The sequence below is a fragment of the Procambarus clarkii genome, chromosome 41, assembly GCF_040958095.1.
Source record: "Procambarus clarkii isolate CNS0578487 chromosome 41, FALCON_Pclarkii_2.0, whole genome shotgun sequence".
Classification (NCBI taxonomy): domain Eukaryota; kingdom Metazoa; phylum Arthropoda; class Malacostraca; order Decapoda; family Cambaridae; genus Procambarus; species Procambarus clarkii.
The window spans coordinates 18,561,840-18,574,717 of NC_091190.1; the positions used below are offsets into that span (position 1 = coordinate 18,561,840).

General features: G+C 46.2%; 1 protein-coding gene across 7 annotated transcripts in view; it reads right to left on the reverse strand.

The window, feature by feature from the left end:
• Positions 1 to 12,878, reverse strand: part of LOC138373292 (uncharacterized) — a 294,206-nt gene that overhangs the window by 260,962 nt on the left and 20,366 nt on the right. For 2 of the 7 annotated variants that reach the window (XR_011231125.1, XR_011231124.1), the window contains exon 4: positions 12,425 to 12,523. The exons of the other annotated variants lie outside the window; for them this stretch is intronic. The gene's annotated coding sequence lies outside the window, so the exon portion shown is untranslated. The remainder of the gene's footprint in view (positions 1 to 12,424; positions 12,524 to 12,878) is intronic. 7 annotated transcript variants of the gene reach the window in all.

A 12,878-nucleotide genomic window follows, 5' to 3' on the forward strand; every position in this document is an offset into this window, starting at 1 on the left:
CTGATGTTTATACAGTGTTTTCTGATTGTGCCTATGGCACCTCTGCTCTTCACTGGCTCAATCTTGCATTTTCTTCCATATCGTTCACTCCAGTACATTGTTATTTTACTGTGTAGATTTGGGACCTGACCCTCCAGTATTTTCCATGTGTATATTATTTGATATCTCTCTCGTCTCCTTTCTAGAGAGTACATTTGGAGAGCTTTGAGACGATCCCAATAATTTAGGTGTTTTATTTCATCTATGCGTGCCGTATATGTTCTCTGTATTCCCTCTATTTCAGCAATCTCTCCTGCTCTGAAGGGGGAAGTGAGTACTGAGCAGTACTAGAGACGAGACAACACAAGTGACTTGAAGAGTACAACCATTGTGATGGGATCCCTGGATTTGAAAGTTCTCGTAATCCATCCGATCATTTTTCTGGCTGAAGCGATATTTGCTTGGTTATGCTCCCTAAATGTTAGATCATCGGACATCATTATTCCCAAATCCTTGACATGCTCTTTTTCTACTATAGGCAGATTCGATTGTGTTTTGTATCCTGTATTGTTTCAGATCTTCATTTTTGCCGTACCTGAGTACCTGAAATTTATCACTGTTAAACATCATGTTATTTTCTGCTGCCCAATCGAAAACTTTGTTGACATCTGCTTGTAGTTTTTCAATGTCTTCAGCAGAGGTAATTTTCATGCTGATTTTTGTGTCATCTGCAAAGGATGACACGAAGCTGTGACGTGTATTTTTGTCTATATCAGATATGAGAATAAGGAACAGTAGTGGTGCAAGGACTGTACCTTGAGGTACAGAGCTTTTAACATCACTTGGACTCGATTTTATCTGATTGACTGTTACTCTTTGTGTTCTGTTCGACAGGAAATTGAGTATCCAGCGCCCTACTTTTCCAATTATTCCCATTGACCTCATTTTGTGAGCTATCACCCCATGGTCACATTTGTCGAACGCCTTTGCAAAGTCTGTGTATACAACATCTGCATTTTGCTTTTCTTCTAGGGCTTCAGTGATTTTGTCATAGTGGTTGAGTAACTGTGACAGACAGGATCTTCCCGCTCTAAATCCATGTTGTCCTGGATTGTGCAATTCACTGTTTTCCATAAAACTAGAAATTTGATTCCTAATCACTCTTTCAAACGCTTTTATTATGTGTGATGTTAGTGCAACTGGCCTATAATTTTTTGCCAAGGCTTTACTCTTCCCCCTTGTGCAACGGAGCTATATCTGCAGATTTAAGTGCTGCTGGTATCTCCCCTGTATCCAGGCTCTTTCTCCATATTACGCTGAGTGCTCTCGCTACTGGTACTTTACATTTCTTTATGAATATTGAATTCCATGAGTCGGGCCCAGGAGCTGAGTGCATAGGCATATTGTCAATTTCTCTTTCAAAGTCTTCCGAGTTTGTGGCAATATCCGTTATATTATCTGCAGCTTGAATGTCATTCATAAAGAAGCTGTCTGGGTCATCAACTTTCATGTTGTTTATTGGTGTGCTAAACATAGCCTCATACTGGCTTCTTAGAATTTCACTAATCTCTTTGTTGTCCTCTGTGTATGTACCTTCATTTGTAATTAACGGTCCAATACTGGTCGAGGTTTTGGATTTGGATTTTGCGTATGTGAAAAAATATTTCGGATTTTTCCTTATCTCTTGTATAGCTTTCTGTTCCAATTCCATTTCCTTAGACTCATATGATCGCTTTAACGTTTGTTCTATTTCTTCGATCTCCCTGCTTAGGCTTGTTTTCCTTGCTTGTGATAGTTGGGTCTGCCGAAGCATTTCAGTTATTTTTTCCTTCTCCTGTACAGTCGTCTGCGTTCTCTTTCTAGAGTGGTCCTCTTTCTGCCCCTCCTCACAGGTACATGCTTCATGCATCTTTGAAGATGCGAAAGAAGATGAGAAAGAAGACACAGGAGACATGGCAGACTGGGTAGGAAGAAGGGAAACTCCAGACGGAGAACCAGGAGGGGACCCTTCAGAACAGAATGTAAAGGAACAAGGGAGGAGGTGGTGGGCATATCTGGGTCTAAGGCCTGGAAACGGTTGTGAGACTGAGGAAGGTGGGAAGGACGAGGAGAGGAAGAGTGCAACATGCGAGCATAAGACACGCCAGCAAAAGAGGTGAGACAGCGAATTTGGCGCCTCGCCCCAGGAAAAGACAAACAATCTCTGTGTTTCAAGTTGAGGATGGCTGCCTCAAGTTTGTAATGTATACATGCGCATGAGAAGGTAGGGTGAGCCTCACCCCAATTGAGGCAGCGAGCCTGGGGAGAAGAGCACTCTGACTTACGAGTGACCTTCGTCCCCACACATGGGGCATAGACACACAGTACTGGAGCATCTGAGGGCACTATGCCCAAACTTCCAGCACCTATTACAAAGCCAAGGAGAGGGAATGTACTCCTGAATGGAGCATCTGGCACCAGCAAGAATAATAGAGGGTGGAAGGGTCCTACTATCAAAGGTAATTTTTACAATCCGAAAGGGCTGACGGCGACGTCCACGAGGGGGACTGAGTGAACGTGTCAACCCGTTCTCGCAAATTTAATAAGTCAATATTGACTTATTAAATATGTGCATAGGTGACATACTTTACATAATAGATACCCTTAAAAAGATTCATAGAAAACACCGACCTTACCTAACCTTGTTAGTATCTTAAGATAAGCATCTTATTGCTTCGTAATTACAATTATTACCTAACCTATAATAGGTATAGGTTAAGTAATAATTGTAATTACGAAGCAATAAGATGCTTATCTTAAGATACTAACAAGGTTAGGTAAGGTCGGTGTTTTCTATGAATCTTTTTAAGGGTATCTATTATGTTTAGTATATCACCTATGCACGTAGTTAATAAGTCAATATTGACTTTACGAATTTGCGAGAACGGGTTGGAACGTGTCCACCTGGAGGACAATGGTCTTGGGCTTCAAGGATATGCTTAATATCCTTGTGGCAGTCCTTGAGGTCCCTAACACCAGTTGCAACATGGTGCAGAAGAACAGTGCCAACACTGCCATTTAACTGAGCATTCTTGGAGACCCGAACAGGGTCTCCCCAATGCAGGACAATGCGGCTAAGCGGGTAGCTGCATCCTGAGAACGAGCAGCAACAACACACATATCAAGACAGGTGGTGTTAAAAGTAACAGAGGCATCTACCGAATCAACAAGGTGCCTATGGAGGGAGAAATCGTCAGGAGTAGAAGAATCCAGATGGTGAAGATCAAAGTATTTAGTCCATGTAGCAGGACCAAACAAGATGTGGTACGAATTAGCATGGGGAGGGATCGGGCAAGAGTGGCCATGGCGGGGATGGCGGTGAGAACTCCTAGAGAGAGAAGGGTTAACCCTTAGACCGTGCAATACATACATACATGATTATGAGAAAATAATTTAACATAAGTTTTTAAAACTTGCACAAACACCTTCCAATTTTCTTGCATAATCAACTAGGTAAATGCTCCAACTTTGTCTAAATGATCACAGCGTAACTTGAAAAACAAGAGAATCAAAATTATTTTTAAAATTGAATATTGAAAACTTCAGATTTTCAATTCAGAATAAAAAATATGAACTATCACCAATTGTTCATTTAATGTCATTATTCTCTCAAAATAGAATATGATCTTCATATTTATCAAATTAAAATATAGGTTTCCAGCACAGTTTACTGTAAAAAAAATCGTCAATAGGGAATTTGAAATATGCGGCAAATTTAGATCTAAAAAAATTATAACTCCAAATGTATAAAGTTTATGAAAAATCCATTCTGAAGGGATTATAGAACAGACAGCTGAGCATACAATATGTCAAAATAGTGAGAATCGGTCAAAAAAACAGCGCTGAATGTAATGAAACGCCATTTTCTGGGTAAGTCCTGGAGGCTCCCTGGAGCTTACTAGGCTGAAATGCTAATGTCAGACTTTGGCATCAGTCATATGTATGGAGTTCTTATGGACCTACCGGGGACCACGACCAGAACCTGGCCTCCTCTAGAGAGGCAAGGGGAGCAATGGCCTATAGAAATCCCTGTGTAATTGGAAGCATTCTATGTCTGCCATCAACCGGGTTAGGCACCCAGAAAGGTAGGCGTCCCAAAACAAACCCCTATTCTGGTGAAAATTGCAACCAAAAGCCGAACGAGTGGATAGAACTCCCCAAACAAAAACAAGCAAACTAGTATGACGTCATCCGCCGTCGCACCGCTGTCTGCTCAGCCCTTCCCCCCTTCCCGGGAGGGGGAAGGGGCAGCCCCAGACCTACTGCGCCGGCTATCCACACCCCAGTTCTGAAGCTGGATGTCAAAAACACGCGAAAAACCGCCGACCGAAGGGAGGGAGGAATGCCGGGGAGCCTCCAGGTCTCACCCAGAAAATGGCATTTCATTACATTCAATGTTGGTTTTCAGGAGGGAGCCCCTATGGCTTCCTGGAGCTAACTACCCACAGAGGAAAAGAATAGGGACTTAACCAGGAGGCGGTTGCTGCTCACTCCTCAATCCAAAGTCGAGACAATTGGTTGCATCTGCCAACCTAAAGCGACACAGGCCCGACCTGGCCCAAGAACGTTTACAAGGTAACAAGCAGCCAGGACCCTGTTCAACCACCAAAATCCCCGCTCCCGAATGTCAGCCCAGATCATATTGTCAAAGACGGCAGCAAGAGCCGCGAACTTATGGATGTCATAGGCACGGGGATAGACCGCAGGTTGGCTAGCCTTAATAACCCTGCGGACGACCTGGGAGACCCGCACTCTCGAATTGGGAAGAAGGGAAACCGGACCAACTCAAAGCGCATCCATGGACACAGAAGCCGTGGCGCGCAAATAACAGAGGAGAATCGCAACCGGACACAAAACATGATGCACCCCCTGGCCGAACCAACTAAGCATCAACAACCCAGGGGCCCCTCCGGAAAGCAGCAGTCTCATTCTTCGCCAGAAAAGAACCTGGCCTCCAGCTGCAGACGAACAAACCGATCACCCCGAAGCGAAGGAGCAGAAACCTCTGCGCTGGAGGAGAGCATGAAGCTCACCCACCCGACCCCCAGAGGCCAATGCCAACAGGAAAAAGATCCTTTGAAAAACAATCCAGAACAGAAGGGGCCACAACAAAACGAGGAGAAGAAAGAAAAGAGAGCACTCTGTCCAATGACCAGGACGGCTCTGGCGGCGCATGAGCAGGCCGGAGGTGAAACAACGCCCAAGACAGCTTGCAAAATGGCACAGACGTGATATCAATACTGAAAGCAAGCTGAAGTAGCTCCGCCAGCGTCCCACAATACAAAAGCGACAGTGTTAGGCATAAGAAGACGGTCCTGGAACAACCAAGAGAGAAAGGACAACACCACCCTAACAGAAAGCGAAGTACAATGACCCCACTTTGACCAGTCCTGCCGAAAGGCGTTGACCCCGACGGCCTCGCAGTCGGGAAAGGGCGCCACACACAGGGGAAGGCGCCGCGACCATGCCGACGCGAAGAGGTCCACCTCAGGGTGTCCGAACGTCTGGCAAAGCTAAACGGAAGGAGTCGGCGTAGACTGTCCATTCCGTGGAGAGGGGAACGAAACGAGACAGGCCGTCGGCTAAGACGTTGGACACTCCCCACACGTGAACTGCCAGGAGAGCCAAACCCCGAGAACTCAGCAAACGAGTCACCCGAAGCGACCAGCGCCAAAGAACCAAGGACCGCATTGAACACCCCTGTTTCAGACAATGAACCACCAGGGAGCAGTCCAAATGGAGCCGGATCATCGACTCGCGGGTGACTCGAATCCTCCGAAGAGCAAACCACACCGCCGCGAACTCCTGCACAGCGCTGTGGGCTTGACAGAAGGACGGACCCCACTGACCCTGGCCGGCCTGGTGAGCACTGGTCACAAAGCCCCAGCCGAGAGACGATGCGTCCATGAACACATCGAGCGAGGGCTCGGGTAGGTGCCAAGGCACTGAACCACGAAAAACCCGAAGAGGAAGCCGATGACTCAGCAACCGACGCAAAGCCCCCGGGGTTCAAACCCAGTGATCGTGAGAGGCAGAAAGGATGTCCCCGAAGGAACCAGAACAGCCGACGAAGCCAAACCCGACCCAATGGGTAGACCAGCATCTTGAAGTTCAGGCTCTCGCACAAACCCCTCGAGCAATTGGCAGGTAACCCGGGACCCCCCCCCCCGCCAGAAACAGGCACAAGTGGAACCACAGCCGCAGGAGATTTCGGAGGAAGAGACAAGGAAGCGGTCCGAGAGTCCCACACAAGGCCCAGCCAGGTCCGTACCTGGGAGGGAACCAGCTGGGACTTCCTCCAGTTCACCAAGAACCCGAATCCGGTGAGCAGAGAAAGAACCAGATCCCCTGCTAGCAGAGAAGCGGACTGGTTGGGAGCCCAAACCAGCCAGTTGTCGAGGTAGGCCAACACCCGAATACCTAACAGACGCAGACGGGTCACCACGACCCGTGTGAGGTGCGTGAAAATACGAGGTGCCAGGTTCAACCCAAATGGAAGACAACGAAAGCGGTAAGCACGAAGCCCCACAACAAAACCGAGACAGTCCCTGAAACCAGGATTAATTGGGACGTGCCAATAAGCGTCCTGGAGGTCCAGGGACACTATCCAAGCGCCCAGCTCCAACAGGAGCCGAATCTGAGACAGTGTGGTCATTCGAAAGGAGAGGCCAATGAATCCAGGGGTTCAGACGGGACCTACCTTGAGGTTACCTTGAGGTGATTCTGGGGCTCAGCGACCCCGTGGCCTGGTCGTCGACCAGGCCTCCTCGTTGCTGGACTGGTCAACCAGGCGGTTGGACGCGGCTGCTCGCAGCCTGACGTATGAGTCACAGCCTGGTTGATCAGGTATCCTTTGGAGATGTTTGTCAAGTTCTCTCTTGAACACTGTGAGAGGTCGGCCAGTTATGCCCCTTATGTGTAGCGGAAGCGTGTTGAACAGTCTCGGGCCTCTGATGTTGATAGAGTTCTCTCTGAGTACCTGTTGAACCTCTGCTCTTCAATGGGGTATTCTACACATCCAGCCATGCCTTCTGGTCTCATGTGCTGTTATTATAGTGTGCAGGTTTGGGACCAGCCCCTCTACTATTTTACAAGTGTAAATTATTATGTATCTCTCCTGCCTGCGCTCAAGAGAATGCAGGTTTAGGCTCTTTAGTCGGTCCCAATAGTTTAATGTTTTACTGAGTGGATTCTAGTAGTAAAGGATCTCTGCACGCTCTCCAGGTCAGCAATTTCTCCAGCTTTGAAAGGGGCTGTCATTGTGCAGCAGTATTCCACTCTAGAGAGCACTAGCGTCTTGAAAAGTATCATCATCGGTATAGCAACTCTAGGGTGAAAGGTTCTTGTTATCCAACCTGTCATTTTTCTTGCAGTTGTGACCGCTACTTTATTGTGTTCTTTAAATATAAGGTCTTCCGACATCAGTACACCCAAATCCTTTACATTGCCTTTCCGTTCAATGTTATGATTTGACTGAGTTTTGTATGTGGTTTCCGTTTTTATATTTTCATTTTTCCGTAGCGCATGAGCTGAAATTTATCTTCGTTAAACACCTTGTTATTTTCTGTAGCCCATAGAAAGACCTGATTTACATCTGATTGGAGGTTTGCCATGTCCTCTATGTAAAAATACTCTCATAAAAATCCTAGTGTCATCTGCAAAGGATGATACAGTACTATAGATTGTGTCCTTGTCTATGTCTGATATGAGGATGAGAAAAAGTACTGGAGCAAGCACAGTACCCTGGGGGACTGAGCTCTTTACGATTGATGGTCCAGATTTTATTTTGTTGACTATTACACATTGGGTTCTATTAGTCAGGAAATTGTAGATCCATCTGCCTATTTTTCCGGTAATTCCTTTTGAACGCATTTTATGTGCAATAACACCATGGTCATATTTGTCAAAGGCTTTTGTAAAATCTGTGTAAATTACATCAGCATTTTGTTTGTCTTCCATGGCATCTAATGCCATGTTATAGTGGTCCAGCAACTGTGACAGGCAAGAGCGCCCTGTTCTGAAACCATGTTGTCCGGGGTTATGGAGATGCTGTGATTCCGTGTATTTTGTGATCTTACTTCTTAGCACTCTCTCAAAGATTTTTATGATGTGCGATGTTAGTGCTATCGGTCTGTAATTTTTTGCCTCTGCCTTATTTCCTCCTTTATGGAGCGATGCTATCTCTGCTGTTTTTAATGTCAGGGATAATGCCAGTATCTAGGCTTTGTCTCCAAAGAATGTGAAGGGCCTGCCATAGCAGTTTTTTACAGTTCTTGATGAATATACTGTAGAGTTCCAAGAGTCAGGACCTGGTGCAGAGTGCATAGGCATACTGTCTATGGCTTCTTCAAAATCCAGTGGGGATAGGGACATCTGATTTATGATTTGATGTTGGTATCATATCCATGAAAAATTCATTTGGGTTATCACTCTTCAGTGTGTTCAGTGGCTCGCTGAAAACAGAGTCGTACTGATTCCTCAGTATTTCGCTCATTTCTTTGTTGTCATCAGTGAAAGTTCCATCTCCCTTTCGCAGGGGCCCGATACTAGATGTAGTTTTTATTTTTACATAGGAGAAGAAATATTTTGGATTTCTCTCTATTTCACTGATGGCCTTTTGCTCTCTTTGCCTCTCCTGGGTTTTGTATGATTCTTGTAGCTTTAGTTTATTTGTTTCTATTTCTCTACCTAACCTTCTTCGCCATTCTTTGGATAGGGTGCGACTCTCAAGTTGTTCCACAATTCGTTTTCTTCGCCTATAGAGGGAACGACATTCCTGTTCCAATCTGCATCTCTTCCTCTTTTTTCTTAGGGGTATGCGGTTTGAACATATTTCTAGTGCTACTGAGCTCATTTTTTTCAGGTACTGGTTCAGGTTTGCATTTTCTAGCTGTTCTTCCCAGCTTATTTCTGTGAAGTCCTGTTTTATTTGTTCCAAGTTTATCTGTTTATTATTGCAGTTGAATTTGCTGAAATCTCCTCCATCGGGAATCTGGACTGGTTTTGAAGGTTTATTCCCCATGCTAGTCAGAACTTCAATTAAGCTGTGATCTGAGTAACAGGTATTTGTAATCATTATGTCATTATGTTCCGGATCAATTCATCATTATTAGTGAAAATGAGGGCCAGCATGTTCTCCTTCCTAGATGGTTCTACTATTTGCTGGTTTAAGGCAAACCTGTCGCACATCTGTAGCAGGTCATTTGCATGTGCCTGTTCATTTAGGCTACTTCCTGGAATTCTCTCTGATACAACCAAATCAGAGAGAACAACCGTATCATTTGGGACAAGTCCAGAATGAACCGCAGGTCCACGCAGTCCTGTTTCGGGACTGGAAACAGACAAGGAAACCCATCTGAAGGACGTCGTCGTCTCGACCACGCCCAAGCAAACCCACTCCAAGATGACCTGACAGAGCACAGGAAAAGAAGCCTGCCCCGCCAGTCCAGAACCCCCCGCAGGGGGGAGGGGCCACCCAACGCCACCAGAGGCCGTGCGAAATGACCCGAAACGCCTACAAATCGTGGGACCAGGCGTAAGCGAACAGCACAAGCTTCCCCCGCCCCATCGCCCTGTCAATGGGGCGAACCACAAAAGGGCCGGCGCCCCTTACGAGACCCAGAACCTCGAACAGAACGAACACCGCGCCAACCAGACGAAAACGGGTCCGAAGGAGGAGCCGAACCCAAACCTGACACCAGTGGCCTACCACGACGAGAGGAACCCTGAGCCTTGGCACGACCCTTCTGGAAAGGCCCACCAAGGGACCCCTGGAAAACCAGCAAGTCCGACATAGGACGGCAAGAAGCCGAAGCAGCCTGAATATACTGAGCAACAGCTGAAGCCTCAAACAAGAGAGGGCAAAAGGGGAAAGACATCCTAAGAACCAAGGCCCAAGTGGATTCCACAGAGAAGGCAAGCACCGTCTGCCAACACGTGAGCCAGGAGGCATAAAATAAAGCCACCGCATCCTGCAAGATCGCCGCAAAAAGCTTCAGCAAGGCAGCCGACGAGCGAGCCGCCGAGGCCAAGGCACCAGACCAAAGAACAGCCCCAAGCGCCCCCACATCCTCCATGAGACAGTCAGAAGACAGCTCCAGGAGGGAAAAGAAGCGCAAGGCCGCAACCAAAAGGCCCCAAGCGCGCAAGTTCTCCGCCACCTGCACCGCCGAAAGTGAGGGAACCTGCACATGGAGCTGAACGACACCAACATCCCAGGGAAGGGCAGGAGCAAACAAGCACTCATTGAGGTGCTTAAGGTCGCCCCCCAGGAAAACCTGAAGCACCGTTGAAGCCTCCCGACACTCAAGCGTGCAGGAACGGCAGGAGGAATGCCAAGTTTCCAAGGCAAAGACAGGACAGTCTGTCAGCCAGGATGACACTGCAAGGCCAATAGCAGCATTTCTTTCATTTATGTGAGGGAGAGCCATACCATCTTGGTTCAGTATAGCTGTGATACCATAACCCGTCACACATGATATCCAGTTGTAAGACTTTTACCATCAGTGGTGGTAGAGTATGCAACTGGCAATGCCTTTGTTACAGGTTCGCTTCATCTCACAGCCCCAGTGGATTTTCTCACACATTTGAATACATGAAACAACTTTATTTGATACATTCCAAACCAAAGTACTGTACAGTACAGTAATTATCAAACCATCAAATGTGTGGGATAATCATAGTGCGCTAAATATCACTAACGTCGCCAATACAAGAACAAAAACGCATACGGCGAACAATATCAAAGGTATTGAATTTACCAAGAATTTTATCGAGGGACAATTGACAGTGAGGGATGGTCGGGAAGCAAGACACGTAAGTCCTGGAAGTCAGGACATGTAGAGACAACGGTTTGGACAATAAGAAGCAGGGCAGCGCTCCATTAAGTGCCCGTGAGTTAAACGTGTATGACCAATATACAACCTCGCCAGAGCCGTTTCCCACCACCGGTTACGGTGGTAGGAGGAAGGCCACGGGAACACACTACTCTTAAGAGCACGCAGTTTGTTACCAGTAACAGAAGACCAACAACCCTGACAATGGGCAAGAATGGGGAAATGAATAACTGGGTAAAAGTCATAATAAGGAATACCTTTACGGGAGATGGGACAGGTGTGGATAGCTTCCTTAGCGGCAGTGTCCGCACGCTCATTTAAGAACACACCAATATGGGTGGGAATCCAGCGAAATTCCACTATCTTAAATCTACTGGAGATAAGAAACAGCCAATGTTGAATTTCAACTACCAAAGGATGGACTGGATTAAAGGATTCTAGAGCCATGAGGGCACTGCAAGTGTCAACTACAAACACAGAGGAGGATTGACAGCGAGAAAAGAGTTGATGAAGAGCATAGAGAATAGCATAAAGTTCTGCCATGAAGATACTAGTCTCCGGAGGCAGGAGACACAAAGGTGCAGTCAGGAAAAACAACAGAGTAGCCTACACCGTCTGCAGACTTAAGACCCATTGGTGAAGACGGAAATAGAGTGGAAAGTGTGAAGAAAAGTGTTCAAGGAAAAGGTGATTTAGAACTGTAGGAGGGGTAAAAGTTTTAGTCATGTGGGTCAAGGCTTACAGAATTTAGGAACGGGGACCCCTCCATAGGGGCAAAGACGGAATGACACGAGGGGAAATATTGGTAACACAAACTGAAAGAGCATTTTGTAAGAGACAACCATACAGAAAGAGATAGGTGGTGAAGGGGAACAGGAACCACAGGATGAGTAAAGATCAAGGCATGACATAAGCAAGAGTGAGGGTGCTGTAAGGACCGTGCAAGGTGGAGAAGACAGTAGCGATCATGGCGATCCTGTAGAAACAGGATGCCAGTTTCAACATACAGACTTAGGGTAGGTGTCGAAGGAAAGGTACCAGAGCTGAGCCGTAACCCAGTATGGTGCAGTGAGTCCAGATGGTGAAGGGTAGAAGGAGAAGCAGACGAGTAAACAGGGCCATAATCGAGTTTAGACAGAACGAGAGAGGAATGTAAAGAGAGGAGCAGTGTCGATTAGCTCCCCAAGAAGTATGGGACATGACCTAAAGTTAGTTAAGGGCCTTAGAGCATTCAACTCGGACGTAAAAAATATGGGGCGACAAAGACAAACGAGTGTCAAAGATTAGCCCTAAAAGCTTTAGCAGATTCTTTGTACAAAAGGGAATGACCCCTGTTACCTAACAGTAAATAGGTATCTGGGAGTTAGCTGTTACAGGCTGCTTCCTAGGGGGGTGCATGTGTGGGAGAAAAAAAAATTTAGTAGTTAACCACTGAACTGCTCTGTCTCCAAATAACACCCTGGTGCACAAGAAATAAATTCTTTCCAAAAATTTTTTTTCTCTTCTTATATTGTTAAAATGCAGAGTCTGATCACGGGGAAACTAAACAACAAATATTGTATGCGACTTACTTTAGCTGCGATGGAGCTGGGAAGTTGAGCAAATTATGGGCGCTGAGCGTTGGAGCGATGGGGGTCTGTCGGCCCCGCCACCCCGTGCGACGGCAGTTGCTGCGAATAAAATGTTGCGCAATTATTTTGAAGTTTCTCATTCATTTCTTCTTTTTTTTTGCTGTAATATTATTTAAAAGTGTGTAATTTGTGGAATTTATATAATTCAAAGTATAGAACATCGCTATGCTCAAAATTATGGGCCTCATATATGCAACATATTCTACAATCAAACAGTGTTTTTGCTGTTATTACACTATATACACACATTGTATATACCCATCTACGTATGTATTCACCATAACGATCCACTATGTTGGTATGGTGAGCCCAAAAAACATGAGTGAGCTGCCACACCCTGCCAGTCCTCCCTCCCTTCTCCAACACATTACTCGCCAACATTCTTCCTCCCAAA